The 24844-nt window shown below is 39.6% G+C and overlaps 1 pseudogene; it reads left to right on the top strand.

The window, feature by feature from the left end:
• Positions 1-24844, top strand: part of LOC122625741 — a 43616-nt pseudogene that overhangs the window by 5787 nt on the left and 12985 nt on the right.

The raw sequence follows: 24844 nt of genomic DNA, 5'->3' as shown, positions 1-24844 counted from the left end.
GAAGCGTTTCCGACCATATAAAGTATATATATTCTTGATCAGGATCAATAGCCGAGTCGTTTTTTGGCGGTTTTGTGGGCGTTAGAGTGGGCGTGGCAAAAAGTTTTTTGGCAAATCGATAGAAATTTACAAGACTAATACAAAAATGAAAAAATATGAAAACATTTTTCATAAGTGTGGGCGTGGCAGCTTTGGGCGGTTTGTGGGCGTTAGAGAGGGCGTGGCAAAGAGTTTTTTTGCAAATCGTTAGAAATTTATAAGACTAATATAAAAATGAAAAAATATCGAAACATTTTTCAAAAGTGTGGACGTGGCCGTTTTGGGCGGTTTGTGGGCGTTAGAGTGGGTGTGGCAACATGAATCGACAAACTTGCGCTGCGTCTATGCCCCTGGAGTCTGTATGCTTAATCTCAACTTCTCATCTCTAGCTTTTGTAGTTCCTGAGATCTCGACGTTCATACGGACGGACAGACGGACGGACAGACGGACGGACAGACGGACGGACAGGCGGACATGGCCAGATCGATTCGGCTATTGATCCTGATCAAGAATATATATACTTTATATGGTCGGAAACGCTTCCTTCTGCCTGTTACATACTTTTCAACGAATCTAGTATACCCTTTTACTCTACGAGTAACGGGTATAAAAACAAGAGAAAATGCTATAAACGAGTTCCCAGACGAACCGTTACTTAGCTTGTGGAAGGGCAAACAAGAAATTTTCACATTATTTTAGCATATTGATAGATATAGGGAAAAAAATCAATTAAATTAAAAAAGTTTAAAAAAGTTATAAATGTTTGGGCGTGGCAGTATTTGGCGGCTTGTGGCCGTAAGAGTGGGCGTGGCAAAAAGATTTTTGGCAAATCGAGAGCAATTTACGAGACTAACAAAAGTGTGAAAAATATATAAACATTTTTCAAAAGTGTTGGCGTGGCAGTTTTGGGCGGCTTGTGGGCGTTAGAGTGGGTGTGGCAAAAAGTTTTTCTGCAAGTCGATAAAAGTTTACAAGACTAATAAAAAAATTAAAAAAATCAAGACATTTTTTTAAAAATGGTGGCGTGGCAGTTTTGACCGGTTTGTGGTCGTCGGAGTGGGCGTGCTAACATGGGTCATCTTGCGCTGCGTCTATGTCTCTAAAGTTTGCTATAGTTCCTGAGATCTCGACGTTCATACGGACGGACAGACAGACAGACGGACATGGCCAGATCGATTCGGCTATTGATCCTGATCAAGAATAGAAATACTTTATATGGTCGGAAACGCTTCCTTCTGCCTGTTATATACTTTTTACTCTTTTTTCTACGATTAACGGGTATAATAAGGCTGACGGCAGAGTGCGCGCGAGATGCGAAGTATATTGAGATAATAATAATAATAATAGAATTTAAAAAAAAAAATTAAGTGCGAGCATGCCAATATTGTGCGTTACAGTGGCACAGATTTTTCTTGGCATGTTCATAGAAGTTTGCAGGACAAATATCAATATGAAAAACAAAATTGAGCATTTTTCTACGGTGAGGGATTGGCAGTTTAGTCGTGCATGCTTAGTCGTAATATTTTAGCTTTTATTAACGATCCCGAAGACCCCGGACGGAAGGCCGGACCGTCAGACGGACATGGTCCGATCGAGTCGGCTAGACATCGTGATAAAGAATATATATACCTTATACTCGTAGTCGAAACGCTTAAGTCTACCTGTTAAATACTTTTTAAGAATCTAGTACACGAAGAAAACCCAAAATGTAATTGCAAAAACTGTTCCAAAATTACCCACGCAAACAAAGAATGTTGACAGGCCCCTTAATAAAATAATTGTAAAAACCACCACCATTCCATAGACAAAATACCTTATCTTTATTACAGCAAAGGAACTTATGAACAAGTAACTTAAGAACGAAGCACATACAATACCATAAAACATACACGCAAAACACTCATACAGGCTAAAATACGATCGTAGTTTAAAGAAATGCTAATGCGCTATAGAAAATGGTAAAAAGGCAAATCCATACGCAAAATCGAACTAACCATTGCTCTTCAAAAGTACAACACCAGCATAACAATTATTTATTTTACATTGCATGATTAATTTGTAAAACTAAGGTACAGGTTAGATATCAGCCATAGCTACAGTGGTTTTCGGCTGAGAAAGAATAACATATTTTTGGCATAAGGATAGATTGGCCAAAAATAATAAAATTTAAAAATCAACCAATTTTCACAGGTGAGGGAGCGACAGTTTTGGGCGGTTACAGTGGGCGTGCCACAACAATTTCTGACATACCGATATAAAATGGCCATACAGTTTTTTACGTTTGATAGGGCGTTGCAACTTCAGGAAACAAAGTTGCGCTGCGTCTTTGTCTCTGGAATCTCAACGTTTTAGCTTTAAAAGTTCCAGAAATCGCGGCGTTCATACGGACGGACAAACGGACATAGCCCGATCGACATGCTTGTGACCCTGATCAGGAATATATATACTTTTTAGGGTCGGAAATGCTTCTTTCTACCTGTTACATACTTTCAACGATCTGGTGTACCCTTTTACTCTACAAGTAAAAATCAAATACATAGACTTCGACTTGGTGTAACTTCAAGTGTAACAGAAGCACGTTCTCGACCCCAACACAATTCGCAACTGCGCTCTATGCAAATAAACACCAGCAAACATGGAACACTTTGTGGAAACATATCCAAACCCTACAACAAACAAGAGAGAACGCTATAGTCGAGTTCCCCGACTATCTGATACCCGTTACTCAGCTAGTGGAAGTGCGAAGGAGAAATTTCAGCACTGACAGTTGTTGGCGGTTTGTGGGCGTTAGAGTGGGCTTGGCAAAAAGTTTTTTGGCAAAGCAATAGAAATTTTCAAGACTAATTAATAAATGAAAAAATATCAAAACAGTTTTTAAAAATGTGGGCGTGACAGCCTTTTGCGGTTTGTGGGCGTTAAAGTGGGCGTGGCAAAAAGTTTTTTGGCAAATCGATAGAAATTTACAAGACTAATACAAAAATGAAAAAATATGAAAACATTTTTCATAAGTGTGGGCGTGGCAGCTTTGGGCGGTTTGTGGGCGTTAGAGAGGGCGTGGCAAAGAGTTTTTTTGCAAATCGTTAGAAATTTATAAGACTAATATAAAAATGAAAAAATATCGAAACATTTTTCAAAAGTGTGGACGTGGCCGTTTTGGGCGGTTTGTGGGCGTTAGAGTGGGCGTGGCAACATGAATCGATAAACTTGCGCTGCTTCTATGTCTCTGGAGTCTGTATGCTTAATCTGAACTTTTTAGCTTTTGTAGTTCCTGAGATCTCGACGTTCATACGGACGGACAGACGGACAGACAGACGGACAGACGGACATGGCCAAATCGACTCGGCTACTGATCCTGATCAAGAATATATATACTTTATATGGTCGGAAACGCTTCCTTCTGCCTGTTACATACTTTTCAACGAATCTAGTATACCCTTTTACTCTACGAGTAACGGGTATAAAAACAAGAGAAAATGCTATAAACGAGTTCCCAGACGAACCGTTACTTAGCTTGTGGAAGGGCAAACAAGAAATTTTCACATTATTTTAGCATATTGATAGATATAGGGAAAAAAATCAATTAAATTAAAAAAGTTTAAAAAAGTTATAAATGTTTGGGCGTGGCAGTATTTGGCGGCTTGTGGCCGTAAGAGTGGGCGTGGCAAAAAGATTTTTGGCAAATCGAGAGCAATTTACGAGACTAACAAAAGTGTGAAAAATATATAAACATTTTTCAAAAGTGTTGGCGTGGCAGTTTTGGGCGGCTTGTGGGCGTTAGAGTGGGTGTGGCAAAAAGTTTTTCTGCAAGTCGATAAAAGTTTACAAGACTAATAAAAAAATTAAAAAAATCAAGACATTTTTTTAAAAATGGTGGCGTGGCAGTTTTGACCGGTTTGTGGTCGTCGGAGTGGGCGTGCTAACATGGGTCATCTTGCGCTGCGTCTATGTCTCTAAAGTTTGCTATAGTTCCTGAGATCTCGACGTTCATACGGACGGACAGACAGACAGACGGACATGGCCAGATCGATTCGGCTATTGATCCTGATCAAGAATAGAAATACTTTATATGGTCGGAAACGCTTCCTTCTGCCTGTTATATACTTTTTACTCTTTTTTCTACGATTAACGGGTATAATAAGGCTGACGGCAGAGTGCGCGCGAGTATATTGAGATAATAATAATAATAATAGAATTTAAAAAAAAAAATTAAGTGCGAGCATGCCAATATTGTGCGTTACAGTGGCACAGATTTTTCTTGGCATGTTCATAGAAGTTTGCAGGACAAATATCAATATGAAAAACAAAATTGAGCATTTTTCTACGGTGAGGGATTGGCAGTTTAGTCGTGCATGCTTAGTCGTAATATTTTAGCTTTTATTAACGATCCCGAAGACCCCGGACGGAAGGCCGGACCGTCAGACGGACATGGTCCGATCGAGTCGGCTAGACATCGTGATAAAGAATATATATACCTTATACTCGTAGTCGAAACGCTTAAGTCTACCTGTTAAATACTTTTTAAGAATCTAGTACACGAAGAAAACCCAAAATGTAATTGCAAAAACTGTTCCAAAATTACCCACGCAAACAAAGAATGTTGACAGGCCCCTTAATAAAATAATTGTAAAAACCACCACCATTCCATAGACAAAATACCTTATCTTTATTACAGCAAAGGAACTTATGAACAAGTAACTTAAGAACGAAGCACATACAATACCATAAAACATACACGCAAAACACTCATACAGGCTAAAATACGATCGTAGTTTAAAGAAATGCTAATGCGCTATAGAAAATGGTAAAAAGGCAAATCCATACGCAAAATCGAACTAACCATTGCTCTTCAAAAGTACAACACCAGCATAACAATTATTTATTTTACATTGCATGATTAATTTGTAAAACTAAGGTACAGGTTAGATATCAGCCATAGCTACAGTGGTTTTCGGCTGAGAAAGAATAACATATTTTTGGCATAAGGATAGATTGGCCAAAAATAATAAAATTTAAAAATCAACCAATTTTCACAGGTGAGGGAGCGACAGTTTTGGGCGGTTACAGTGGGCGTGCCACAACAATTTCTGACATACCGATATAAAATGGCCATACAGTTTTTTACGATTGATAGGGCGTTGCAACTTCAGGAAACAAAGTTGCACTGCGTCTTTGTCTCTGGAATCTCAACGTTTTAGCTTTAAAAGTTCCAGAAATCGCGGCGTTCATACGGACGGACAAACGGACATAGCCCGATCGACTTGCTTGTGACCCTGATCAGGAATATATATACTTTTTAGGGTCGGAAATGCTTCTTTCTACCTGTTACATACTTTCAACGATCTGGTGTACCCTTTTACTCTACAAGTAAAAATCAAATACATAGACTTCGACTTGGTGTAAGTTCAAGTGTAACAGAAGCACGTTCTCGAACCCAACACAATTCGCAACTGCGCTCTATGCAAATAAACACCAGCAAACATGGAACACTTTGTGGAAACATACCCAAACCCTACAACAAACAAGAGAGAACGCTATAGTCGAGTTCCCCGACTATCTGATACCCGTTACTCAGCTAGTGGAAGTGCGAAGGAGAAATTTCAGCACTGACAGTTGTTGGCGGTTTGTGGGCGTTAGAGTGGGCTTGGCAAAAAGTTTTTTGGCAAAGCAATAGAAATTTTCAAGACTAATTAATAAATGAAAAAATATCAAAACAGTTTTTAAAAATGTGGGCGTGACAGCCTTTTGCGGTTTGTGGGCGTTAAAGTGGGCGTGGCAAAAAGTTTTTTGGCAAATCGATAGAAATTTACAAGACTAATACAAAAATGAAAAAATATCAACACATTTTTAAAAAATGTGGGCGTGACAGTTTTGGGCGGTTTGTGGGCGTTAGAGTAGGCGTGGCAACATGAATCGACAAACTTGCGCTGCTTCTATGTCTCTGGAGTCTGTATGCTTAATCTGAACTTTTTAGCTTTTGTAGTTCCTGAGATCTCGACGTTCATACGGACGGACAGACGGACGGACAGACGGACGGACAGACGGACGGACAGACGGACGGACAGACGGACAGGCGGACATGGCCAGATCGATTCGGCTATTGATCCTGATCAAGAATATATATACTTTATATGGTCGGAAACGCTTCCTTCTGCCTGTTACATACTTTTCAACGAATCTAGTATACCCTTTTACTCTACGAGTAACGGGTATAAAAAGTGGAATCTTTAAAATTCATTCTTAAAATGGGGTATATTGTTTATACATTGATAAATAGTATAGAAGTACGTAGTCGATCCCTTCGAAGCTAGTACTACTATCGTATGTGTTAATCTTAGTTTTGTAAATTGTGTCGATATTTTTGATAAATAAATATATAAATAAATTTATTAAACTTTATTGAAACGATAGCTGCACAGCGCCTCCTTTAATTCGTTTTCCTACGTACATATTACTGTATCATACTGTACACATTACTGTCTTCTACCTTCAAAGCGAACGGTCGTGTTTTTTTTTTCTGCGCTCCGAATTTATTTTTGTTTTTGCCAAATCCAGCAGGGGTTTTAAATACATTTTTGAATAATTTAATTTCCTACTTAGTACTAGTTAAATTTCCGTTCGCTTCGCGGTTGAATCTCTTGTGATTTGTGCATTATTTAAATAAGCTAGATCACTGCCCCATCCTCATCCTCACCCAACTCTTCTACTTCTACTTCTTCCTCTTCAAAAAACTATAATCTAGCCTCACTATCTGTTATCAAAATGTAAGAGGCTTGTGTAGTAAGCTAACTAATTTGTATTCAGATAGCCCTTCCTTTGCATCCTATATTATTGTGTTTACAGAGACTTGGTTAAAACCAGAGATACTTAACTCTGAAGTTTTCCTAGGTATGTACACAGTATACAGGCATGATCGTCCCTCCAGGTGGGGAGGTGGAGTCCTAATTGCTGTTAGGTCTACCCTCACGTCAGAGGAGGTGCTTTTTGACGAGTTCCGTAACGTAAAATTCATACGCGTAAAGCTGTCATTTTCTGATAGATCTGTTTATATTACGTGCTCTTACATTCCGCCGTCTGAATTTTTTTAATATATTAACTATTTGTCCGCTATCCAATCCGTTTCAAATAGACTGTCCGATAGGGACCAACTGGTTGTTCTAGGTGACTTTAATATACCAGGCACTACGTGGTCCACAGAAGAACAGTCAAATATTCTTCTGCCTATATCACTGCATGACTTCATTGGAAATTTTATAAATATGTAAAGAATTCAATTAGGTTTCCGCATGTTAGTAGACTACCCATACTATATAGTCGTCCGATATTGAGACGTTTTAAACCGATGGTAATTAATATGGTGTTTACCGAATTAGAAAGAATTATAATTGAAGCAAACAAAACTGTGATTTCTTTTTATACTAGATTCGTTGAAAAATAAGTAAAAGGCAGAAGGAAGCGTTTCCGACCATATAAAGTATATATATCTTGATCAGGATCAATAGCCGAGTCGTTTTTTGGCGGTTTTGTGGGCGTTAGAGTGGGCGTGGCAAAAAGTTTTTTGGCAAATCGATAGAAATTTACAAGACTAATACAAAAATGAAAAAATATGAAAACATTTTTCATAAGTGTGGGCGTGGCAGCTTTGGGCGGTTTGTGGGCGTTAGAGAGGGCGTGGCAAAAAGTTTTTTTGCAAATCGTTAGAAATTTATAAGACTAATATAAAAATGATAAAATATCGAAACATTTTTCAAAAGTGTGGACGTGGCCGTTTTGGGCGGTTTGTGGGCGTTAGAGTGGGCGTGGCAACATGAATCGACAAACTTGCGCTGCGTCTATGCCCCTGGAGTCTGTATGCTTAATCTCAACTTTCTAGCTTTTGTAGTTCCTGAGATCTCGACGTTCATACGGACGGACAGACGGACGGACAGACGGACATGGGCAGATCGATTCGGCTATTGATCCTGATCAAGAATATATATACTTTATATGGTCGGAAACGCTTCCTTCTGCCTGTTACATACTTTTCAACGAATCTAGTATACCCTTTTACTCTACGAGTAACGGGTATAAAAAGTGGAATCTTTAAAATTCATTCTTAAAATGGGGTATATTGTTTATACATTGATAAATAGTATAGAAGTGCGTAGTCGATCCCTTCGAAGCTAGTACTACTATCGTATGTGTTAATCTTAGTTTTGTAAATTGTGTCGATATTTTTGATAAATAAATATATAAATGAATTGATTAAACTTTATTGAAACGATAGCTGCACAGCGCCTCCTTTAATTCGTTTTCCTACGTACATATTACTGTATCATGCTTTACACATTACTGTCTTCTACCTTCAAAGCGAACGGTCGTGTTTTTTTTTCTGCGCTCCGAATTTATTTTTGTTTTTGCCAAATCCAGCAGGGGTTTTAAATACATTTTTGAATAATTTAATTTCCTACTTAGTACTAGTTAAATTTCCGTTCGCTTCGCGGTTGAATCTCTTGTGATTTGTGCATTATTTAAATAGGCTAGATCACTGCCCCATCCTCATCCTCACCCTCCTCTTCTACTTCTACTTCTTCCTCTTCAAAAAACTATAATCTAGCCTCACTATCTGTTATCAAAATGTAAGAGGCTTGTGTAGTAAGCTAACTAATTTGTATTCAGATTGCCCTTCCTTTGCATCCTATATTATTGTGTTTACAGAGACTTGGTTAAAACCAGAGATACTTAACTCTGAAGTTTTCCTAGGTATGTACACAGTATACAGGCATGATCGTCCCTCCAGGCGGGGAGGTGGAGTCCTAATTGCTGTTAGGTCTACCCTCACGTCAGAGGAGGTGCTTTTTGACGAGTTCCGTAACGTAAAATTCATACGCGTAAAGCTGTCATTTTCTGATAGCTCTGTTTATATTACGTGCTCTTACATTCCGCCGTCTGAATTTTCTTAATATATTAACTATTTGTCCGCTATCCAATCCGTTTCAAATAGACTGTCCGATAGGGACCAACTGGTTGTTCTAGGTGACTTTAATATACCAGGCACTACGTGGTCCACAGAAGAACAGTCAAATATTCTTCTGCCTATATTACTGCATGACTTCATTGGAAATTTTATAAATATGTAAAGAATTCAATTAGGTTTCCGCATGTTATTAGACTACCTATACTATATAGTCGTCCGATATTGATACGTTTTAAACCGATGGTAAATAATATGGTGTTTACCGAATTAGAAAGAATTATAATTGAAGCAAACAAAACTGTGATTTCTTTTTATACTAGATTCGTTGAAAAATAAGTAAAAGGCAGAAGGAAGCGTTTCCGACCATATAAAGTATATATATCTTGATCAGGATCAATAGCCGAGTCGTTTTTTGGCGGTTTTGTGGGCGTTAGAGTGGGCGTGGCAAAAAGTTTTTTGGCAAATCGATAGAAATTTACAAGACTAATACAAAAATGAAAAAATATGAAAACATTTTTCATAAGTGTGGGCGTGGCAGCTTTGGGCGGTTTGTGGGCGTTAGAGAGGGCGTGGCAAAGAGTTTTTTTGCAAATCGTTAGAAATTTATAAGACTAATATAAAAATGATAAAATATCGAAACATTTTTCAAAAGTGTGGACGTGGCCGTTTTGGGCGGTTTGTGGGCGTTAGAGTGGGCGTGGCAACATGAATCGACAAACTTGCGCTGCGTCTATGCCCCTGGAGTCTGTATGCTTAGTCTGAACTTTCTAGCTTTTGTAGTTCCTGAGATCTCGACGTTCATACGGACGGACAGACGGACAGACGGACGGACAGACGGACATGGCCAGATCGATTCGGCTATTGATCCTGATCAAGAATATATATACTTTATATGGTCGGAAACGCTTCCTTCTGCCTGTTACATACTTTTCAACGAATCTAGTATACCCTTTTACTCTACGAGTAACGGGTATAAAAAGTGGAATCTTTAAAATTCATTCTTAAAATGGGGTATATTGTTTATACATTGATAAATAGTATAGAAGTACGTAGTCGATCCCTTCGAAGCTAGTACTACTATCGTATGTGTTAATCTTAGTTTTGTAAATTGTGTCGATATTTTTGATAAATAAATATATAAATGAATTGATTAAACTTTATTGAAACGATAGCTGCACAGCGCCTCCTTTAATTCGTTTTCCTACGTACATATTACTGTATCATGCTGTACACATTACTGTCTTCTACCTTCAAAGCGAACGGTCGTGTTTTTTTTCTGCGCTCCGAATTTATTTTTGTTTTTGCCAAATCCAGCAGGGGTTTTAAATACATTTTTGAATAATTTAATTTCCTACTTAGTACTAGTTAAATTTCCGTTCGCTTCGCGGTTGAATCTCTTGTGATTTGTGCATTATTTAAATATGCTAGATCACTGCCCCATCCTCATCCTCACCCTCCTCTTCTACTTCTACTTCTTCCTTTTCAAAAAACTATAATCTAGCCTCACTATCTGTTATCAAAATGTAAGAGGCTTGTGTAGTAAGCTAACTAATTTGTATTCAGATAGCCTTCCTTTGCATCCTATATTATTGTGTTACAGAGACTTGGTTAAAACCAGAGATACTTAACTCTGAAGTTTTCCTAGGTATGTACACAGTATACAGGCATGATCGTCCCTCCAGGCGGGGAGGTGGAGTCCTAATTGCTGTTAGGTCTACCCTCACGTCAGAGGAGGTGCTTTTTGACGAGTTCCGTAACGTAAAATTCATACGCGTAAAGCTGTCATTTTCTGATAGCTCTGTTTATATTACGTGCTCTTACATTCCGCCGTCTGAATTTTCTTAATATATTAACTATTTGTCCGCTATCCAATCCGTTTCAAATAGACTGTCCGATAGGGACCAACTGGTTGTTCTAGGTGACTTTAATATACCAGGCACTACGTGGTCCTCAGAAGAACAGTCAAATATTCTTCTGCCTATATCACTGCATGACTTCATTGGAAATTTTATAAATATGTAAAGAATTCAATTAGGTTTCCGCATGTTAGTAGACTACCTATACTATATAGTCGTCCGATATTGATACGTTTTAAACCGATGGTAATTAATATGGTGTTTACCGAATTAGAAAGAATTATAATTGAAGCAAACAAAACTGTGATTTCTTTTTATACTAGATTCGTTGAAAAATAAGTAAAAGGCAGAAGGAAGCGTTTCCGACCATATAAAGTATATATATTCTTGATCAGGATCAATAGCCGAGTCGATCTGGTCATGTCCGTCCGTCTGTCTGCCCGTCCGTATGACCGTCGAGATTTCAGGAACATAAGAGCTAGAAATAGAGATTCAGCCATGCAGACTTCAGAGACATAGGCGCAGAGCAAGTTTGTTGTCCCATGTTGCCACGCCCACTCCAACGCCCACAAACCGCCAAAAACTGTCAGTGTTGAAATTTCTTCTTCACACTTTGACTAGCTGAGTCGGGGATAGTCCACTAGATAGTCGGAAACTCGACTATAGCGTTCCCTCTTGTTTTTTCCTAATATTATATTTTCAATTCATTTTGGACGTTCATTTTAACATGATAAGATAGTCCGATTTTTAATAATTGGTGTACACCGAGTATGTTGTACATGATATGGTCGTCCAGTTTGCAATAGTATTGCTCTAATAAAAACTATTAAATTCAAAGTGTTTACCAGGTAATCATATTTATTTTTTATTTTAACAAATTAAATTTAGAATAATATAAACTTAATCCTAATATAAACTTAACTGTGCTAGCTGCTTAGGCCTTCGACTCGAGATGTAGTATAATTAATGTTGCTATTTTATTGTATATACAGTTTTTTTTGTCTATATTTGCTTATTACAAATTTTAGAATTGTAGAAATGTTGGTGGCAGAGGGTTCTTTGAGGAGGGAAGAAGGAATCTGGGAGCCAAAGATATGTTCCCTTGTGGCTTTCAGGTCTGGACATGCGTCGAGCAGATGATCGGTGCTTAAGCTTTCACCACAGGTGCATTGAGGACGTGGGTCCCCTTTAGAAGGTGCTCGTGAGTTTGTTGTGTGTGTCCAATTCGGAGGCGGGTGAAGATACTGCCTGAGCGCATTTTGGTTAATGTGGGGAGTGATAGTTTGCTGCAAGTTGTATTTAGTGTAGCGTATCTATGATCAAAAAGTGCCCATTGTGCGAGTTTTTCTTTCTTTGTTCATATGGTGATGAGATTTTTGATGTCCTTTGAGTTGGTTGGCGTAAACAGGTGTGTAGGTGTGCTATGTATTGGGTTGCAGCATCGGCGTTTTCGTTACCTGGGATTCCCATGTGGGAAGGGGCCAGAACAGTGTGATTTTTTATTGTTTTTTGAAATTATTTTTTGTATGTCTTAATGGATATATCGTTGTGTTCTGGATTTGGAATGGCTGATAAGCTGATAGGCTGTCAGTGCAAATATGAGCAATCGTGGTGTGCTGGCAATTGGCAGGCTTTTAGTATACCAAGTGCCTCAGCGTGAAGATAGAGTTGAATTTTGGGAGCAGGCCTCCTGCGATCAGTGTATTTTGCTGACCACTACGGCAAAGGATGTAGAGTTGATAGTTTTTGAGCCATCTGGTATAGCCATCGTTTTGTTCCTAGGCGGTGTTCTCTTCTAGGATGTAAGTTTGATATTCAAGACTTGAGGTAGTGCTTTTCAATGTGTCATGGAGCTTGGTGCTTATGTTGGGGACACATCGCGACCATGGCGGGTCCCATTATATGGACTTAGTGGTCGGAGCCACCAAATCGATTTTTTGCTGAGTTCAGCACAGCGTCGGAGGGTGGACGGTATTTGTATTTTTGTTGTGCTAAAGGTTGCCTGAATTCTTTGGCGAGTGGCTTATTTGTTTGGTGAACAGTTTAGGATGAATCCATTGTGTTTTATTGACTCTTTCGACCCTGACCCGCTCTAGTTTTTTTCCACGTGAGTTTGTTGTATGGGATCCCACAGAGTATCGCGAGTTGAAGTCGCCGAGTAATATTAGTGGTTCCCACTTTGGCAAATTATGTTATCCAGGTCTTGATTGAAAAATTTTCGGAGGTGCTATATAGGTATTGATTATGCTTATTGGGTTATTCAAATTTATTTTGAGAGTAGAGGAGAGAAGGTTTCCATTAAGGATTTTGTGGGTGGGTGGGATGGTGCGCTTAATAAGCAGGCCAACACCGTGTTTGGCCGATGTGTTGTGAGGGTGATTAAGAAATATCCAATGTAAGCCTTAGGGCAGATAAATGTGTTGAAGTTGTAAGGTAGGTGGGTTTCTTGCAAACATAGAACTTCTGGAGAGTGTTCTCTTATGATCAGCGAAAGTTCGTTGTAGTTATTGAATATTCCCTTAATGTTCCATTGTAGAATTTTGAAATGTATGATTACTGCGTTTTGTTAGATGTAATATGTTTGCAGTAGGAGAGGCAATGGAAAAGCTTATAATTAATCAATTCTTCCATTGACGCATCTGGTCGGATTCGCTTGTTGTTGAGTGAAGAGAGTTGTGAGTTATTGATGATGTGAGAGATTGAGTGTGAGTCAAATCTTTGTTATCAATATTAAGTGTTGTGAGAGATAAGTTTTGTGATGTGTACTGTTGTTGTTTTCGTTTTGCTAGTAGTTCTTTGCTGCTGATAGCAGCAGAAGAATCATATGATGTTATGTATGTTTTTGCTCTGCATAAGAAGAGCTGGGAGAGGGAGCAGATAAAACTGCTGTGGAGTGTGGGAGAGGGAGGGGTAGACATGTGCTACTTTATCATTGCTGTTTTCATTGTTTCTGGTTTGATGATGAGTTTGCCGTGGAGGCAGGTTGGTTGATTGCAGCTACTGCTGCGAATGTTGATGATGTAATTGTTGCGTTGTGTTGTGTTTAATTTTTTTTTATTATTCTGCTTCTCGCATACTGCATTTTTTAGTTTTAATGCGGAGGAGTACTCTCTGCTGCTGGTATTTGGGCATGACGAAGAGGAGGCGGGTGTTCGCCGTGACAGTTTTTGCGTGTAGATGTGCGTGGAGATTGCAGGAGACGCACATGGCGGCGTTCTTGCAGTGTTTTGATGTGTACCCTAGAATTTGGCATTTTTGCACTCATTGGGTTTGGAATGTATCCGCGCACTTTGACAGTGTGCCAGGTGACGTCCAATTTGGTTGTAGGGTGTAAAGATCGAAGTAATAAGCACCACACCGGTAGGCTTTGGTTTATCATCAATCATTCGGTGCGAATTTGAAAACAGAGTGTACATTCTGGTGTTTCAATTTGGCAACTATTTCTTCCTCGGGACGTTTATAAGGTATGGCGTAGATTGTTCCTTTTATAAAGTTAGTGAGTCGTGTAGGGGCATTCGATGCCGCATATGCCGATAGAATTTTTGTGTGATGAATGTGTCAGCGGTTTGCTTTTTTGACTAGCATAGTAGACTACCGTCGTGTAAGGGGTTTTTTTTATTATGTCTTGCTGATGATGCGAAGAGTGCGGTCAACAGGAAACAGGAGAATTCGGTGATTTGTTATCTTATTTGTGGAGTTAATTTTGAGTTGCACTGGAGGTCAGGGAATTCTTCAATAAAATTCATGTATTTTGTCTCTTTTTTTTGCTTTGGGCTAGCGCTGAGGCTTGCAAAGCGGTTATCCCCGAGATTAGGTGGCCCGGGGGCCATGGTTGGTAGTTTGGTGTAACTTTAGTTTTTATATATTACTAGTTGCCCTGTGCGCTTCGCCGCATGCAGTCTTAAAATTAGTGAAAAATTCCAAGAATTGTTATATGAAAGTCATTTATTTTATTTGAAAATTGTTATTTCAATCCAAAACATTTGGATAAACTATATTTTCGTTTGTCCATTTGGCGCGAATACAAATAAAGAGTTCGGAGTGCCAACTCTGAACAGGCTACGTATAGCTGCCCATGAGAAAAACACGGCTCTTCCAAATTCAACCCGCATACTTGAAGCGTTTGTCCTTGTGCCTTATTGATGGACATGACAAATGATAGACGCACTGGGAATTGCAGTCGCTTAAATTCAAACGGCATGTCTGTTGGTATCAACGGAATACGCGGTATGAGCACCATTCTCCTTTCGCTTTTCCAGTCAATATCGTGGCTTCAATTAAATTCGGCATCAATTTTTTACAACCAGTCTTGTGCCATTGCACAATTTGGTGCATTAAATTCCGTAGTAAAATAATGATGAGCCGATTTTTAAGTTCAAAAAATGCGTTGGCATACCAGGCGGTTCTAGGAATTAAAAATTCAACTGGATAATTCACTGCATCATCTTCTTTCATACGCTATCAAAAGATTTATATGATATCAGTGCGCCTGGCAATTTTCTTGAATGTGAAAATTGATTTCATTGACATGTACATTTTTTTGGTGACAATATTGCTCGTTCTGTCAACCAATTGTGATTTCTGTGATTTTGAATTATATTTGGAAAAACGCTTTCTATTAATTCCCCTTTAATAGAAATTGTTTGGCAAAGTGATCAGCCATTTGTATTTGGAACTTTGCCACTTCCGATTTCTAATAATTGCTTCGAAACCGTTCTGCAGATTGATCATAGTGCTTTTGGACATATCGCACAGGAAATAATACTTCAAGCAAGCATTGACCTGATCCGCTAACGTTGCACGTGGAATGACGGGCAATGTTTGTCGGAAATCTCCTGACAAAATATTATTGCACCACCAAAATTTGTGATTGCGACGTAGATCTTGCATTGTTCTGTTTAATGCTTCCAGAGATTTTGTATGGGTCATTCTTCTCTTCTTCCTCCTCCTTCTTCTTCTGACTTCTTCATGCTCCTTATTCCTTCTTCTTCTTCATCCTCCTTCTTCCTCCTCCATCTTCTTAATCCTTCTCCTCCTTCTTCCTCTTCCATCTTCTTAATCCTCCTCCTTCTCTTCCTCTTCTTCTTCCTTCTTCGTCTTCTTCCTCCCCCTTCTGAAAACCTGCGTGATTGTTGATGCTTTAGTGTTCTTGCTTTATTGCGTTCGGCTCGTGTATCTTCTAATTGATGAAGAGAAGGAGGATGAGGAAGTCGAAGAAGGTGGAAGTGGTGAGTTTACCTCAAATGCACGATACACATAATTACACAGTTCAACTTACCACCTCAAAAACAAATGCCTGCTGTTACAATTTATTTATGAACCAAATAATTTGTCTCATGAATTAAATAAAACAAAATGAGCAGAGAAGAATGACATCCTATGTTTTAGAAATGGCGCTGCATGTAAAAACGGTTTTCCCGCTTTTCTTTTGACTTTTTCCAGAATTTAAACTATCCTATCTCTCAAGTTGGATCGAACTGCACATGGTGTGCGAATTTATTGTAATCGGTTGAGTGGTTTAGGAGTCCATTGAGGACAAACATTGTGACACGAGATTTATATATATTAAGAAGATATTTTTTATATGCTTTATTTGTGCACAATTGTGAGTGAAAGTAATTCGAGTGGTGTTGTTACAGATAATGGCGATTTGCGATGAGACAGTCTATGCGCGACGGCTGTTAGTCGGTGACTGGGGGATCATATGTTTCAGAACTTAAATAGTTTTGTTAAAGCAATTGAAACCTGTCCGAAGTGAGCATTAATTGAAAGGTCAAAAGAGTTGAAAAGGTCTATTCACTTGTCAAGTCTTCGCGTAGAGTTTGCACATTTCAAATATTTTCGTGAGATATTTTCGTGCGGTGAAGATTTTCGAAAATTTTCTGCGGGTTTTTAATTTTTAGACCCAATTTATCATGGTTTCGAGTCTAACTTCATCCTCCCTGCGACTGTGCTGCTGCTGATCTTCTAATTCACACAAACATTTTCTGATTCTATCGGTTGACGACTGAGCATTACCTCCGTTTTCCAGTAGAACACAGCGACAGTACAAATTTCAAAATTCCTATCATGTAAAAAAGCTGTGTCACAGCCCTTCCAAAACCATTTAAACCATTTTATTCGATCACTCAGTTAGTTAAAGTTGGAAAGTTTCTTTAGCTTGTTGATGTGAGCTTATATTCAATTATATAATAATGCTGCGGAAAAAACATCATGTCGCTGCACAAGATAATATCAACAAGTAATTGCCAAATTTCACACGGCTTGTGGCATTAGAGTGACCGTGGCCTAAATGTTATGATTTTTTTTTTTTAACTCCTTCTATTCCTCCGGAAACTTAGGGCTTCTACGAGAGCTTTCCATCTAACTCTATTTTGAGCTGTCTGTTTTGCACTTTCCCATGTGGTGTTTATTTGGGCTAGTTCTTGGTGAGCGGTTCTTCTCAGGTTGCTCTTGGCCTTCCTACTCGCCTGCTTCTTGGGGTTTTAGTCTAGTGCCATCCTCTCTATGCTACTCGGTTTCTTCTGAGAGCGTGCCCTATCAATCCATTTTTTCTGTTATTGATAAACCTATAGAATTTGGCAAGACAAATAATAAAACGAAAAAAATAAAAACATTTTTCAAATGTGTGGGCGTGGCAATTTTTATCGCTTTGTGGGAATTAGAGTGATCGTGGCCAAAATGTTTTTATACCCGTTACTCGTAGAGTAAAAGGGTATACTAGATTCGTTGAAAAGTATGTAACAGGCAGAAGGAAGCGTTTCCGACCATATAAAGTATATATATTCTTGATCAGGATCAGTAGCCGAGTCGATCTGGCCATGTCCGTCTGTCCGTATGAACGTCGAGATCTCAGGAACTACAAAAGCTAGAAAGTTGAGATTGCCACGCCCACTCTAACGCCCACAAACCGCATAAAACTGCCACGCCCACACTTTTGAAAAATGTTTTGATATTTTTTCATTTTTGTATTAGTCTTGTAAATTTCTATCGATTTGCCAAAAAACTTTATGCCACGCCCACTCTAACGCCCACAAACCGCCCAAAACTGCCACGCCCACACTTTTGAAAAATGTTTTGATATTTTTTCATTTTTGTATTAGACTTGTAAATTTCTATCGATTTGCCAAAAAACTTTTTGCCACGCCCACTCTAACGCCCTCAAACCGAAAAAAACTGTCAGTGTTGAAGACTCGCCTTCGCACTTCGAATAGCTGAGTAACGGGTATCAGATAGTCGGGGAACTCGACTATAGCGTTCTCTCTTGTTTTTTATTTAAACAATGTATAAATGGTCTTTATAAAAAAAGGTGTACCTAAAGTGTAAGGTGTATTTTCTTTTCGCAGATCCTATAAAAAGTTTCAAAATGCAACTCAATGCCTTGTGTATGCTTGTGGTAAGTCATCTCCTGCATCCCTTACATTATGTATGCCAACCATTTGTTTTTCCGTATTGTGTAACAGGTAGTCTTTGCAATAGCTGTAAGAGCCCACATTCGCATTGATGAACGGGAGGTCCATTTGGAATCCAATTATAAGCCTGCATTTATTCGTTCTGCGGTGGAGAGCATCCCTTTGGATAACAACGCAAAACTCCTAGTCCGTAACAGTGCAAAACCTGAGTTTGGGAACGCTTTTCTACCACTGCGGAGTGCTGTGGAGAGTATTCCAACGCTATATCTGAGCAACACGCCTAAGCTGAGAAAGAACTCTGATATACGTTCTTTTGTACGTGATTCTGTAGAGTCATTGCCAAATGATGAAGATGGGCTGGAACACATGGCATTTTCCACAAAATATTATAATAGTGCAAGCGATGATGTTGTAGGTGTAGACCTGAAAAACAAAAAGTCAAAACAACATGTAAATTTAGATCCTTGGACCATTTCCAATAAGTACGCTGCTTTTATTGCACCTGGAAACACAGACAACTTGTATCCGATGTCATACCGAGCTGGCTCACCGCATCAGGAGTTGCTTAATATTATGAACATCAAACCAGTTAAGCACACCGATAAACTTGATCGGTACGCAGAGCGGCAGTCTTACGGTGTATTAGGACACAGTAACCTGCACATCCAGCAGTCCTACGGGGCTTTGGGATGGGTAAACAGGAATGACTTCAAAGTGACTACAAAAGTTCTTTGTTACATGTCGAATTGGGCATTTTACCGAAGTGGTGAAGCTCATTTTGTGCCTGAACAGATTGACCCTAATCTCTGCTCTGTTATTATCTATTCGTTCGCCTCCCTAGATACCGATCATCTTACCATTCGAGAATTCGATTCATGGGTGGACTTGGATAACCAATACTACCGTCGGGTGACATCGCTAGGAGTACCTGTATTAATCGCCTTGGGTGGATGGACGGATTCTAGCGGTTCCAAGTACTCTCGCTTAGTTAGTGACAATCTTACGCGACGGGTTTTTGTATCCAGTGTGAGCAGCTTTTTATTACGTCATGGATTCAGCGGGCTGCACCTAGACTGGAACTACCCGAAGTGCTGGCAGAGCGATTGCTCAAGGGGACCGGCCACCGACAGGCCAAATCTGACCAAGCTTCTTCGTGAACTGCGCACCGAGTTTCAGAGTGTAAATCCAAAGTTTCAGTTGGGAGTGGCTATCTCTGGCTACAAGGAGATTATAATGGAGGCCTATGATTTTCCCGCTTTGTCAGATATTGTAGACTATATGACAGTAATGACCTATGATTACCACGGAGCTTGGGAAAAGAAAACGGGTCATGTGAGTCCACTTTACGGCTTATCATCGGACACGTATCCGCAGTACAACACGAACTATACCATGCAGTTACTCCTAAAAATGGGCGCGAAAAGGGAAAAACTTGTATTGAGCATTCCGTTTTACGGTCAAAGTTTCACATTGGCACACGCGCAGAAAATTCTTTCAGGCCCAGGTGTGGCAGCCACTGGACCTGGAGAGGCCGGTGAATTGACAAAGCAGCCAGGAATGCTAGCTTACTACGAGATTTGTCAGCGCCTAACAAAGTTCAAGTGGAAGAGTGATCGGGATTTAAACCTGAAATTCGGTCCATATGCTATGCTAAACGACCAATGGGTGGGATATGAAGATCCAACCAGTGTCCAAGAGAAGGCTCGATATGCAGCTAAAAATAAGTTTGCCGGAGTGGCAGCCTGGACTGTTGACCTTGATGACTTCCAAAACCTATGTTGCAGTGAATCTTATCCTTTACTTAAGGCCATTAACAGAGAATTGGGTCGCTTGGACTCGAACCCGCCCACTCATCCCAACTGCGAACGTCCTACATTAATGGTCCCTCCGATTCCGCCCCTAATGACAACAATTAGTACTGAGGATTCTGGAGGATTGGGACAGAATCACGATCATACAACCTCCTTACCGAGCTGGGAGGGCAGCAGTGGCCTCATGTTCAGTACTACAAAAAATCCGAATCCTGTAAGCACCACTGCCACAAGTACCGTCCCTTGGTGGAGTTCAACTACAGAAGGTCCGCGCGAACCGACTATGACTACGGCAAGACCCACTCATACTACAATTCCCGTTCCAGCAGTGGTTTACCCAGTGGTACAGGCATCGAATTGCAAAAGCGGCGAGTTCTACGCTGACTCAAATAATTGTAACGCTTACTATCACTGTATTATTGCTGGAGAGTTACGGCAACAGTTTTGTCCAGGCGGTCTTCACTGGAACAACGAGGCAAAAGGATGTGACTGGCCGTCATCCGCCCAATGCTCACTTAAGCTCGATCAACACCTAAGCACTTCTTATCCAAACCCGATTCAAACGTCTAAAAAGCCGGAGACGACTGATAAGAACCCGTCAGCGACTTCCGTGCATCATCCCGTCAGTAACACCTCAAACGGACCGCAATATCTGCGTCCAACTATATTGGAGTGCAATGAAGGGGAGTACTACCCCCACAGAAACTGCAGGAAATATTACATCTGCGTTAATAAAGCACTAGTACCCAGTGAATGTGGCGGAGACTTGCATTGGGACGGCATCAAAAAGCTTTGTGACTGGCCTGAGAACGTACAGTGCGTTACAAGCCAAAAATATTTAAAAATAATCCAATCGAATAGCGCCAACGAAGAGGACCCGTGCAATGGCGAAAAGCGAGTACCCTATCCGGGAAACTGTTCGAAATATCTCTTCTGCCTATGGAATCGCCTACAGGCTAATGACTGTCCACCTGGGCTGCACTATAATGAAGTTATTGGGAACTGCGACTGGCCTGCAGCTGCAAAATGCAATCCGAAAGAAGGTGAGAGCAGCGGAGGGGCAGAGATGAACGATACCTCAAAGCCTTCTAATTTTACGCATCCAACGTACCCCACAGAAAAACCCGTCCCTAAACCTCTTGATAGTTATTACAAAGTTATTTGCTACTTTACGAATTGGGCGTGGTACCGCAAAGGAATAGGTCGCTTTACTCCAGACGACATAAACACGGATCTGTGCACTCACATAATTTATGGGTTTGCAGTGTTAGACCATTCCGATCTTATACTACGAACACATGATTCTTGGGCCGACGTTGAAAACAACTTTTATACGAGGGTCAGCACCCTCAAAAGCAAGGGCATCAAGGTGAGCTTAGCACTTGGTGGATGGAACGATTCGCAAGGTGATAAGTACAGTCGCCTAGTTCGAAGTCCAGTGGCCCGGACCCGTTTTGTGCGCCACGCCCTCGAGTTCATTGAAAAATACGGATTTGAGGGCCTTGATTTAGACTGGGAGTACCCCGTCTGCTGGCAAACGGAGTGTAACAAGGGGTCTACCGAGGAAAAGGAGGGTTTTACCGCTTGGGTACAGGAGCTGTCTGAAGCGTTTCGACCTCGAGGACTATTGTTGTCCACTGCTGTATCGCCTAGCAGGAAAATCATTGATGCCGGATACGAGATTCCCCAGCTCTCTCGCTATTTTGATTGGATCGCTGTCATGACATATGATTTCCATGGGCATTGGGATAAAAAAACAGGGCATGTGGCACCTCTGTATCATCATCCCGATGATGACTTTGAACATTTTAACGTGGTAAGCACTGGAACTTTAAAATAAATACTTTTTTAATTCCTTATTTGGCAGAACTCTTCCATAAACTATTGGATAGAAAAAGGAGCTCCATCACAAAAGTTAGTAATGGGTATTCCGCTATACGGCCAGTCGTTCACTTTGGAAAATAACAACAGCAGTGACTTAAATGCCAAAGCCTCAGGACCAGGTGTAGCCGGCGAATTCACCAGAGCAGCTGGATTTCTTGCTTACTATGAGGTAACCTAATTTCTAAAACATTTACCTCTTAATTTAAATAATAAGAAAACAAGAAAAAAAGCTATTGTCGTTTTTTTAACTATCAGATATCCGTTAGGCATTCCACATTTTGTTGGCATAAAACTAGTAAATATAAAAAGATGTATACTTAATTTTTTCTTAAATATTGAACGTGACAGCTTTACCTTTAACATTATTGTCTACCGAAAACATTTTTTAGGATCTTGAGAATTTTTTGAATTTAGCCACGAAATTGCTTCTGAATTTAAATTTGTATACTCGTTACTCGTAGGTAAACGGATATAATATATTTGTTGAATAATATGACACAGGTAGAAGTAAGTTTTCGACCCTTCAAATATATTCAGAATCGCTGGCTATTTCTAAAATTTTGTTCGCATTTTCACTAGCTGATTAACGGGTATATATATATAGTCCAGAAACTCGACTCTAGCGTTACAAGAGTTAGAAAGTTGATCGTGATCAAGAATATATACTCATTATATGGTCGGAAACCCTTTCTTCTACATGTTACATACTTTTCAACAAATCTAGTATGCCCTTTTACTCTACGAGTAAGAATTTATTAAGGATAGCGCTATTGCTCAGTATATGCTAGCTAGGCGCGGTTAAGCAGGAGCTGAGTGCAGATGGATGTTTTGATAAGCCAAAAAAGTTAATAAGGAAAAAGAAAGTAATTAACAACAACGAAGTGAGTCCTTGTGCAATTGATTTTAAAACGCTGCCACGCTCACTTCGCCCGTTTGAAGAATGGTTTGATTTTTATTTAATTCCTATGTAAATCGTAAAATATAATTTGTTCCCGTTCCAACACGCACAATCTGCAAAAAACTGTAACGTAAACAGGTTTGAAAAAGATGTTCAGCTTTTCTTATTGTATACTTTTTTGAATGTGCAATTGCGACAAGCAAGAAAACCGCCAAAAACTGTTTAACATCAGTAGCCTTCAAAAATGTTAGAGTTGCCTTTAGAATTCAATATCAGACAAGATCATTTAAATTGCCTTCTATCAGCAAAAGATACTGTGCATTGTTTATATTCACAATATTATATGTGTTTTGTACGAAATGTTTGCTCAAAAGGTAAAGGGTTCGGAGTGATTTAATTAAAGTGAGTTTCTTTAGGGAGCGGCCGGACTGCACATACATATGTATATAAATGCGAGTTTGTGTGCTCGGACCATGGGAATTTGCTAACTTTTGCACTACACAAACATTTAACTATACGGCGTGACCGAATGATCATACTTCGCGAGCAACTCGAGTTTTAAGGTCAGGCTTTAATGTTTACATAAATGCACTGCAACTATATGTTGAAGTTGGTATAGTGAATACTCGATACAGCGATAAATGCATACTAGAGGCCATTGGAAAACAAAATTCGTTGAGTCGTTTCTGAAAACAACACCAAAACACAAAAAAAAAAACAAGAAAGAACGCTATAGTCGAGTTCCCCGACGATCTCATACCCGTTACTCAGCTATTTGAAGTGCGAAGGAGAGTCTTTAATACTGACAGTTTTTGGCGGTTTGTGGGCGTGGCAAAAAGGTTTTTGACAAATCGATAGAAATTTACAAGACTAATACAAAAATGAAAAAATATCAAAACTTATTTGAAAAGTGTGGGCGTGGCAGTTTTGGGCGGTTTGTGGGTGTTAGAGTGGGCGTGGCAACATGAATCTACAAACTTGCCCTGTTTCTATGTCTCTGGAGTTTGCATGCTGAATCTCAATTTTCTAGGTTTTATAGCTCCTGAGATCTCGACGTTCATATGGACGGACAGACGGATGGACAGGCGCACAGATGGTCATGGATCAAGTCCGCAGTTAACATGGGATCGAAGCAAAATTGTAAATAGCTTCTGTGGCCAGTGGGTCCAGCATACAATATGTAGTTTTATTACCTTTATTAAGTTTTGCAATGAAGTTTTTCCGGAAACAGTTTTCTGTGATGCCCCAGCTAAAACATATATATTCTCTATAATAATAATAATAATAATAACAAATTTGAAAATAAATTCGCCTCTGCTTCCTATGAAATGGTTCCACTTTGGTTCCTGTTTCTCTAGGCAAATTTTTATGAGGCGAAAATCTTTCAGATTGTGTGTCCATTTCTCAGTTCTTGTTTCGAGGAAATGTTTTTGCCAACAATTCATCCAAGTTTATTGTTCTGAATAATTGTGCCTTCTGCCTTTAACGGGGCTTGGATTGGCAGTAGCCATCAATCCATTTCTCTAATATATCTCGGGTTTTGAAAATTTGCTGAATCCGACTGATGAGCCGGGTGATGTGTGGTAACACAAAGTTTTCAATTTGTTGAGCAATGTCATTATGAATTAATTTCATCAGCTCCTTGATGGTGATGTACTTTTTGTAACTATTAAAGAGACCTCGGCATGCCTAAGCTTTTATGTGTAGTCAATTAAAGCGTTAGGGGTTTGAGTTGTATCTCTAAAGTAAAGGTAGTAGCTACAACTCAATTGTCGCCCGAATATTGCTTCCTGAAAAATATTTCTGGCCATAATCCGGATCGAACGGTGAACACCAGCGGTTTGAGTGTGCCTACAAATATAAAATAGGCAGATGCATTCTTCTTCCATCCCCAAAAACGAGATAAACAGATATGTTTATAAGAATAGATTCGTTCTTTGAAATTTTTTCGGTGGGCCAGATAAAGCAGGGGCTGTAGCTTCCCGTTTTAC

The sequence above is a fragment of the Drosophila teissieri genome, unplaced genomic scaffold, assembly GCF_016746235.2.
Source record: "Drosophila teissieri strain GT53w unplaced genomic scaffold, Prin_Dtei_1.1 Segkk5_quiver_pilon_scaf, whole genome shotgun sequence".
Taxonomy (NCBI): Eukaryota; Metazoa; Arthropoda; class Insecta; order Diptera; family Drosophilidae; genus Drosophila; species Drosophila teissieri.
This window is presented reverse-complemented; position numbering and strand designations above follow the sequence as displayed.